Here is an 8,230-nt window from a genome sequence, read left to right as displayed (position 1 = left end):
GCAATAAGTCCCCCACGGCATAATGAAAGCCGTCTTTTCCGCATCTTTTTCATCCATCAGAATCTGATGATACCCAACATAGCAATCCACAAAAGACTCGATCTCACGTCCGACACAATTATCGATCAAGATATGGATGTTGGGTAATGGAAAGTTATCCTTTGGGCTTTCCCTGTTCAGATTGCGGTAATCGACATACACCCTAATCTTCCCATCTTTCTTCGACACTGGCACCACATTAGCCAACCAATCAGGATATCGAGTGACCCGAATAACCTTTGCTTACAGCTGCTTGGTTACTTCCTTTTTAATCTTCACACTCATGTCTGTTTTGAACTTCCTCAATTTTTGCTTGATGGGAGGGCATGTCGGGTTAATGGGTAATTTGTGAACCACTAGATCAGTGCTTAAGCCCGACATGTCATCGTACGACCATGCAAAAACATCTTTGAATTCAATGAGTGCTTTGATTAGTTCCTCCCTGATATTTGGTGTAATATGGATGCTTATTTTAGTTTCCCTGATATCAACTGCATCCCCTAAGTTGATGGCTTCTGTGTCATTTAAGTTGGGCTTGGATTTCTCTTCAAACTGGCTTAACTCTTCGAAGGCTTCATCCTCATCATATTCCGATTCATCATCATAATCGACCTCTTGTACAATTAGTTCGGAGTCATATTGATCTTTTAGACTGGGTTGAAGATCCGTTGTGCATGCCATGTCATTAGAACCAATATAAAGAGAACTGTTCAGAAAGAGAAAAGAAGAAAACAAAGTTAAAACAAAATAAGAAGAACAAAAGCTTTCACTTTATTAAAATACGGGATAACAGAGTTTCACACTTTGCCGAATACAAAACAAAACTGGATTACAACCCTGGAATAATTCAAAAACAAGAAAGAAAATACAGAGCCTACTACCAAGACTCCCTCCGGGTAGGAAGGGAGTAGCCATCCAATTGTTGATATTTGCCCTAGGTCCCACAAACTGTACATCTAACCTACTAGACCCTTCTCCAGCTTCTATCATGTTGACATCGGCGAACAACCTTTCAAAGTCCCCATTCAAATCTCCATCTGGCCCAATCAGTGGTCCGAGAACTTTCGGGACCGACAACTTTCTGATACCTGCTCTGACAAATGATCTGGATAGGCGCGGAACTGGCTTGGGAAGAACCCAAACTCTTTTCTTCAACTTGCAGGCCTGTCTCACATCCGCCGCTGTAGGCTTGAACCCCAAACCAAAGGTATCCAGATTTTTGGGCAAAGACACCGGTTGAACAATACCCTGAAGATCAGCCCCTAAACCTTTGCCTGGCACAAACCCGTTCTTCAACATCTCCCAGGCTACCATGACAGTTGTAGCTGCTATTTTGGGAAATGGGATGCTTTCACCTTCAGAAACTTTGTCCACTGAAACCGTATTGAAAACCTGGTAAACCCACGGTCCCTTATCATCATCAGTCTCTATGAAGGGCACGATGGCATCACTTACGGCGCTTGCATTGTCTTCCCCATGTACTACGATCTCTTGCCTATCCCACTCGAATTTGACCATCTGGTGTAATGTAGAAGGCACTACTTTGGCGGCGTGGTTCCAAGGTTGTCCCAACAGAAGATTATATGACACTGCCATGTCTAACACTTGGAACTCCATGGTGAACTCGACTGGACCAATTGTTAATTCAAGTATGATGTCCCCCACTGTGTCTGTACCACCACCATCAAACCCTCGAACATAGATGTTGTTCTTGTGAATCCTGTCACCATCGACCTTCAGTTTGTTCAATGTGGCCAAAGGACAGATATTGGCATTGGACCCATTATCAATCAGTACTTGAGTGACTACCGAGTCTTCACACTTCACAGTCAAATAAAGGGCTCTATTATGTTCTGTACCCTCCACGGGCAACTCATCGTCTGAAAAAGTGACCCTGTTGACCTCGAAAATCTTGTCTGTTACTTTCTCCAGATGGTTAATAGAGATCTTATCCGGAACATAGGCTTCATTGAGAATTTTCATCAATACCCGACGGTGCTCGTCTAAATGGATCAACAACGATAACAATGAGATCTGTGCTGGGGTCTTCCTCAACTGCTCCATAATGGAGTAATCTTACGCCTTCATTTTCTTTAAAAATTCTTCTGCGTCTTCCTCGGTAACTGGATTCTTTGTCGCTACTAGATTGGCCCTTCTTAACTCTGCGGGGGCAAAACACCTTCCCGAACGAGTTAACCCCTGTGCCTCACATATTTCTTCCACAACTTCCTTTCCCCTATGCATTACCATTACTTGATTGTAGCTCCACGGCACAGCTTTCTCGCTGATTATCGGCAACTGCATTACTGGCCTGATAACAACTGGTCCTATGCATGCCCCCTACACGGTTACTGGCTTGCTTGATATCCCTCGCACCGTTACTTTGACCGGCTCTGGATTCTTGTCAACATCAGGCGAACTCTTCCCCACCACCACCACTGGCTTGCCTTCTTCCCTTTTCGACTGTACTACCGCCTCTCCACTGACTGATTTTTCTTTCAGACTGGCACAGATCATCATTACCGTTTGTGAGGGCTTCTTGAGCTTCCCTCCTTCATGCACTAGCTCTATCATGTGGGCTTCATGATGTGCCGACAACGGGTTCTGATTGATGTTAGGTGCCTCTGTCTCCTGGACCTCGATCCTATTTGTGTCAATGAGATCTTGTACGACAGTCTTCAACTTCCAACACTTCTCAGTATCATGCCCGGGAGCCCCCAAACAATATTCACAGCTTACTGAGTGGTCCAGATTTTTAGGAAGGGGATTTGGCAATTTGGGCTCCACAGGACTCAATAGGCCTAACTGCCTCAATTTGTGGAATAGAGTAGTATAGGTTTCTCCCAGCGGAGTGAATGTTCTCGACCTCTGCACCCTTTCGTTCCTGAAAGTCTGATTCCCACGGAAACCTGGTCCCGAAGGATTCTTGTAGGCCCTTGGTGGTGGATATGTGTTTTGTGGAGGTGAATATGTATTTTGTGGAGGTGGATATATATTTTGGGGAGTCAGCGCACGCCATTGCGGGCGAGCCGGAGGCTGGGTGTCAGTTTGGGCGTGATGGACAGAGAAATATGGCTCTTGTGGTGGGTAGTAGGGCTGTGGAGGGCCGTATGGAATGTGTGGGTAATTTGAGTGATGGGGTCTAGGTTGGTAGTGAGGGGGGGACCTCTGGATCTGGACCAAGTACCTGCCTCGACTGTTGCGACATCTTCCCTTTTCTTCTTTTCGAGCGCACCTCCCGTGCCGCTCTGGATGGCCTGAGTGGTTGCTTTAATTGCCGAATAGCTCAAGATTTTGTTGGACTTAAGTCCCTCTTCAATCATACCGCCCATTTTTACTACTTCGTTGAAAGATTTGCCAATTGACGTTATCAGGTGCCCGAAGTAAGTTGGCTCTAGAGTCTGCATAAAGTAGTCCACCATTTCCCCCTCTCTCATCGGAGAATCAACTCTTGCCGCCTGCTCTCTCCAGCGGAACCCAAATTCTCGGAAACTTTCCCCGAGTTTCTTCTCAAGTTTCAGCAATGTGAGACGGTCAGGGACGATCTCAAGGTTGTACTGAAAGGGACCTGCAAATGCTTGTGCTAAATCGTCCCAGGTGTACCACCTGCTCGAATCCTGTCTTGTGTACCATTCCAGTGTAGAACCGCTCAGACTCTGACCAAAGTAAGCTATTAGCAGCTCATCTTTTCCCCCGGCCCCTCTCATCTTACTGCAAAACCCTCGCAGATGGGCCATTGGATCACCATGCCCCTCGTATATATCAAACTTTGGCATCTTGAACCTTGCCGGCAATTGAATGTCGGGGAATGGGCACAGATCTTTGTAGGCCACACTGACTTGGTTGCCTAACCTATGGATATTCCTGAAGGACTGCTCCAGGCTTTTAAGCTTTTGAAGCACTTCATCTTGCTCTGGGCTCTTAGCTGGCTTTTCAGTCTCTATCGGGATCTCAAAGTGAGTATTATAAGTATGAGGCTCGGGTTCTTTGAAGGTTGGTTCAGAGGGGTAATATTGGTTATCGTGAGCCTGAAACAACGGCTCGCTGGATGATCTTTGCAGCGTGGCTGGTGGGGGTGCCACGAAAATAGGAACATTTGGGGGAGGAGGGTTCTGATTTGGTTGTGAAGCTTGGGGATCATAGGCATTTCTTCCCTGATAGTATTGGTGACTGGGGAAGCTTGTCAAAGGGCCGGTGGGAGGGTATTCCGGCGCGTGTCCTGGTGGGAGAGTGGGAGTAACGTGAGGGCCAGGCACTTTTTGTACCCTAGCTAAGGCCAGCTGCATTTCTTTCATCTCCTGTCTCATCTTATCCATTTCCTCCTTCAGCATTTGATTCTCCGTCCTTTCATCCTCGACACTTTGGTCTGAACTAGTCATGCTTTTTAGTACGGGCCCTTTGGATCCTTGTTTGGTAATGGTAATCTGACAGAACGTTCTAACCAACTAACTGGTTCGAAATCTCTGGAAGGACAACAAACTTGTTAGCGTTAGAGTTTAACACATATTGCAATTTCACGTTGGGGGATGCAATGTTCCTAGGCAGTTTATCCATTTCTAACATGTCTTTGCTTCGATCGCATGCGTCATTCCGGCTTACTTTGTTTGTGCCTCGTTTTAAGTGTTTTCGAAACTTTCTTTATCTCTCTTTTTATTTCTTTCTTTTCCTTTCTTTTATTCACTTTGCCTTTTTTTTTCTCCTCTTTTTAGTGGCGGTCGAATCTTATGTGGATTGCCTACGTATCATGTTCCTGCATAAATCAGACCGGGCGTAGTTCTGCCATAAATAAAGACACCAGTTTTTGGAAAATTTATTTCATTACTAAAACTTCTATTACAAACTACCTATTTGGAAAAGGAAAACAAAATACAGACTCCGAAGTACTAACATAATTTTATGCAAAAAGGAAACACACAGGCAGTCAACAGACTTTTGAAAATAGAAAAATACAGATTTGAACTAGGAGTACATTAACGCTTTGAATTTTGGTGCCCACGGGGCATCGTTTGGCTTTTCCGCGGGCTTTGGTGCAAGGCCCCTTTGCATGCTTTTTAATTCTTCCATGATTCGGTGGACGTAACCCATGACTGAAGCAAAAAGGGTATCACAGGGTATTTCCTCACATGCTAGGCACCTCATAGTGATGTAATGCCCGATATCGTCGATTCTTCCCTTGATTCTGTCCCTTTCCATGAACAGTTGCTCTATTCGTTGATTCTTTGCTCCTAGTACTTGAGCGTTGTCAGCGAGTTGATCCTAAAACTCATTCATCTGTTTCTCCATTCAGGCCATTAGATCATAGTAGCGCTTCCTATCTGCTCTGGCATATCGGGCTTGTCTGAAGATCTGCTCTTCGAGAGTGGATATTGTTTCTCTCAATATAGCGATGTTTATTTCGTAGTCCCTCTTCATTTGTTGCATAGACCGTGCTCGCTCTTCTGCTTTCTTTATCCATTTCACCTGGATTCTAGCTAGACCAGCTTTAGATTTTTCCAGGTCTTCTTGATACTCGAGGACTTTCTTCTTCAGACCGTTTATGAGCTTTTCGTCAGCCCGGCTTCTCTTCGGGTTTCTGGCAGCTATTTTCATTTCCCGGATTTGAGCTTTGAGGACCTCGCTTTCCTGAGCTAGTTTTCTCTTTTCTCCCTCATCTGCAGTGATATGCAAATTTCTCTCAAATTTCAAATCTAAAACTTGCTTCTCCAACTTGCCTATTGTAACCCTGTACTCGTGCTCTTTAGCCAACCAATCCCATTGTTCTTGCGATGCCTTGACGAATTCATGGAGATGGGGTCTTTTAGCCGGCCTTTCGTGCTCAAGTTCTCTCCTGTACCAAGCAAGGTATCCTGGCGCCACTGCACCCTTGGCCCGATCCTGCACGCATGTATCCGCTTTTAAATATTGGCATTCACTCCAGATCTGACGGACTCTTGCTTTAGGGAACTGTCCGTCAAGGCTAATCTCAATTACTTGAGCACTAAGATCTTCCTCCTGTGGCACTATTTGGAATCTCCCGAGTTGTCTCAAAAATCGATATGGCGCGTAAGGCTGAATGCTCTTAAGCCCCATTAATAGAAAGTGGGTCCTAGCTGCCAGCATATGGATGACATCATCAACGGGCAACCATCCTAGTGTCCACTGTATTTTGCTGGCGGTGAGGGTCCGAAAGAATGATGCCCATACCGTAACTCCCTCGGGTAGACTGGCCCCCTTGATTTTTGTGTAGAACTCTTCTATGCAAGTTTTCTTCGAGGAGCCATAACTCAAGAGCTAGGAACGGTGGCAGAGATGCTTAGTCATCCACATTTGTAGCAACAAATTACACCCCTCGAAAAGGTTCCCTCTGGTTTTGTAGGTTGTGAGAGCTCGGAAGATATCAGATACTATCATAGGCGCAAGAGTGCTTTCATTTTGAATGAGCAAGGTAATGACGACCCCGACTATTTTCAGATCAATGTTTCCGTCTTTTCTTGGAAATACTAAAAGGCCCAAAAAGGTTATCATAAAAGCCCCTCATCTATGCTCGTCCCATTTCTGACGGTTACCTTTGCTGCATAACTTGTTGCCCAGGTTGTTGAATCCTCCGACATGACCGTATATGTTGTATATGAAGTGCGGATTACAAAAACATGCGGCCAAATCTGGGTTATGGACTGTCCTGGGTATCTTTAGCGAATCTAAAAACCGATGCACAGTGACAGCTCTTGGAGCAACCAAGTATTTTTGCCTCAACGGAACTTCAACATTTCCGATGTACCCTGCTATTTCCTCCAAAATCGGAATGAGTTCAAAATCGGAGAAGCGGAAGACATTGTGTGTCGGGTCCCAGCAGGTGACCAAAGCTCTTATGATATCCCCCCGAGGCTGGATTTCCAATAAACCCGTAAGACCTTTTAGATATTTCTTGACCTCATCTTGCCCTTCACCACCTAAATCATCCCACCATAGCCGCAACTTGAAAGGGATTTTAGTCATTATTGAAAAAGGTTCATTTTGCATCGTGCTCATCCTGCACATTTATTAAGGTGATTAAGAAATAAAATTTATTTGACTCAACAAATCGACTATTTTTTAATTTTCCACAGATTAAAAAGAAGATCCGGTTCCGCACACAGCCTTTCAGCACTTCGGGAACGAAGATTTTGAGGCTGGGTGAGTCAACCAGTCAAAAATCCAAAAAATGACTACAAGTGGCCGTTTATGCAAAGTTAGCCTTCCGGCGTTCCTTTTGGGAACATTCGGCTATTTTGACAAAAACGGCATCACCTGACTTATTTATGACGAAACTTAAAATTTTTGACATTTTCTGGGTATTTTGCAAAAAGGGGAAGTTGGACCCGATGAGGGTTGCCTACGTATCTCACATCAGGTGAAAATCAAACCGACGTAGTTCGGGTAGATAAAACAAACTTCTTTTGGAAACAAACCTCTTTTTAATGGCAAATAAAACCATTTTTCATAAACAAAACCATTTTTTTTTCATTTTCTCAAAAATTTGACAGAGTTTCGACGTTATTTGGACATTGATTTTTCAGGACAGGCGATTAAACAGCTCTATCTCTCTTTCCTCAAAGTATTCAAAAGCCGGTCAGCATGCAAGTATGAGGCAAACAAATGCACAAGTAGCAAGTAAGATGCATCAGGATGGTCCTTTGTCATTTTGGTACACCTGTCCTAGACAGACCCAACCTCTGTGTTGAGCCTCCAAAGTCAAATGCACGTGATGCAAACAAACGTTCCTACTAGGGATCCGACATGAAGCTGAGTATTCTAGGTTTATAACCAGTAAGCAACATCCCCGGAGGTAAGAAAAGAAAGGTTTCGGTATAGTTTATATACAGTTCAAATAATATCAAAGCGGTAAAAGCCTTATTTAGCACATTAGGCCCAATCATGTAAAAATCACATAAAACCAAATATAACAATTTATCTAAGCTCGAATTCTTGAACCCTGAACCAGAGATTCTGGGTTCTGTTTATCCCCATCAGAGTCGCTAGAGTTGTCACACCTCTTTTTTCACCTGCGCCCGCAGGGGCGTAGGAGGAGTTTTTCCAATTAAAGGACAATCGAAACGGGATTTATTATTTAATTCAGAGTCGCCACTTGGGAGATTTATGGTGTCCCAAGTCACCGGTTGAATCCCGAATCGAGGAAAATATTGACTCTGTTTAACAATCCGTGAACCAAAAA

Source organism: Nicotiana tabacum, chromosome 7 (assembly GCF_000715075.1).
Source record: "Nicotiana tabacum cultivar K326 chromosome 7, ASM71507v2, whole genome shotgun sequence".
NCBI lineage: Eukaryota > Viridiplantae > Streptophyta > Magnoliopsida > Solanales > Solanaceae > Nicotiana > Nicotiana tabacum.
The sequence above is the reverse complement of the archived record's forward strand: the minus strand, read 5'-3'. Positions refer to the sequence as shown.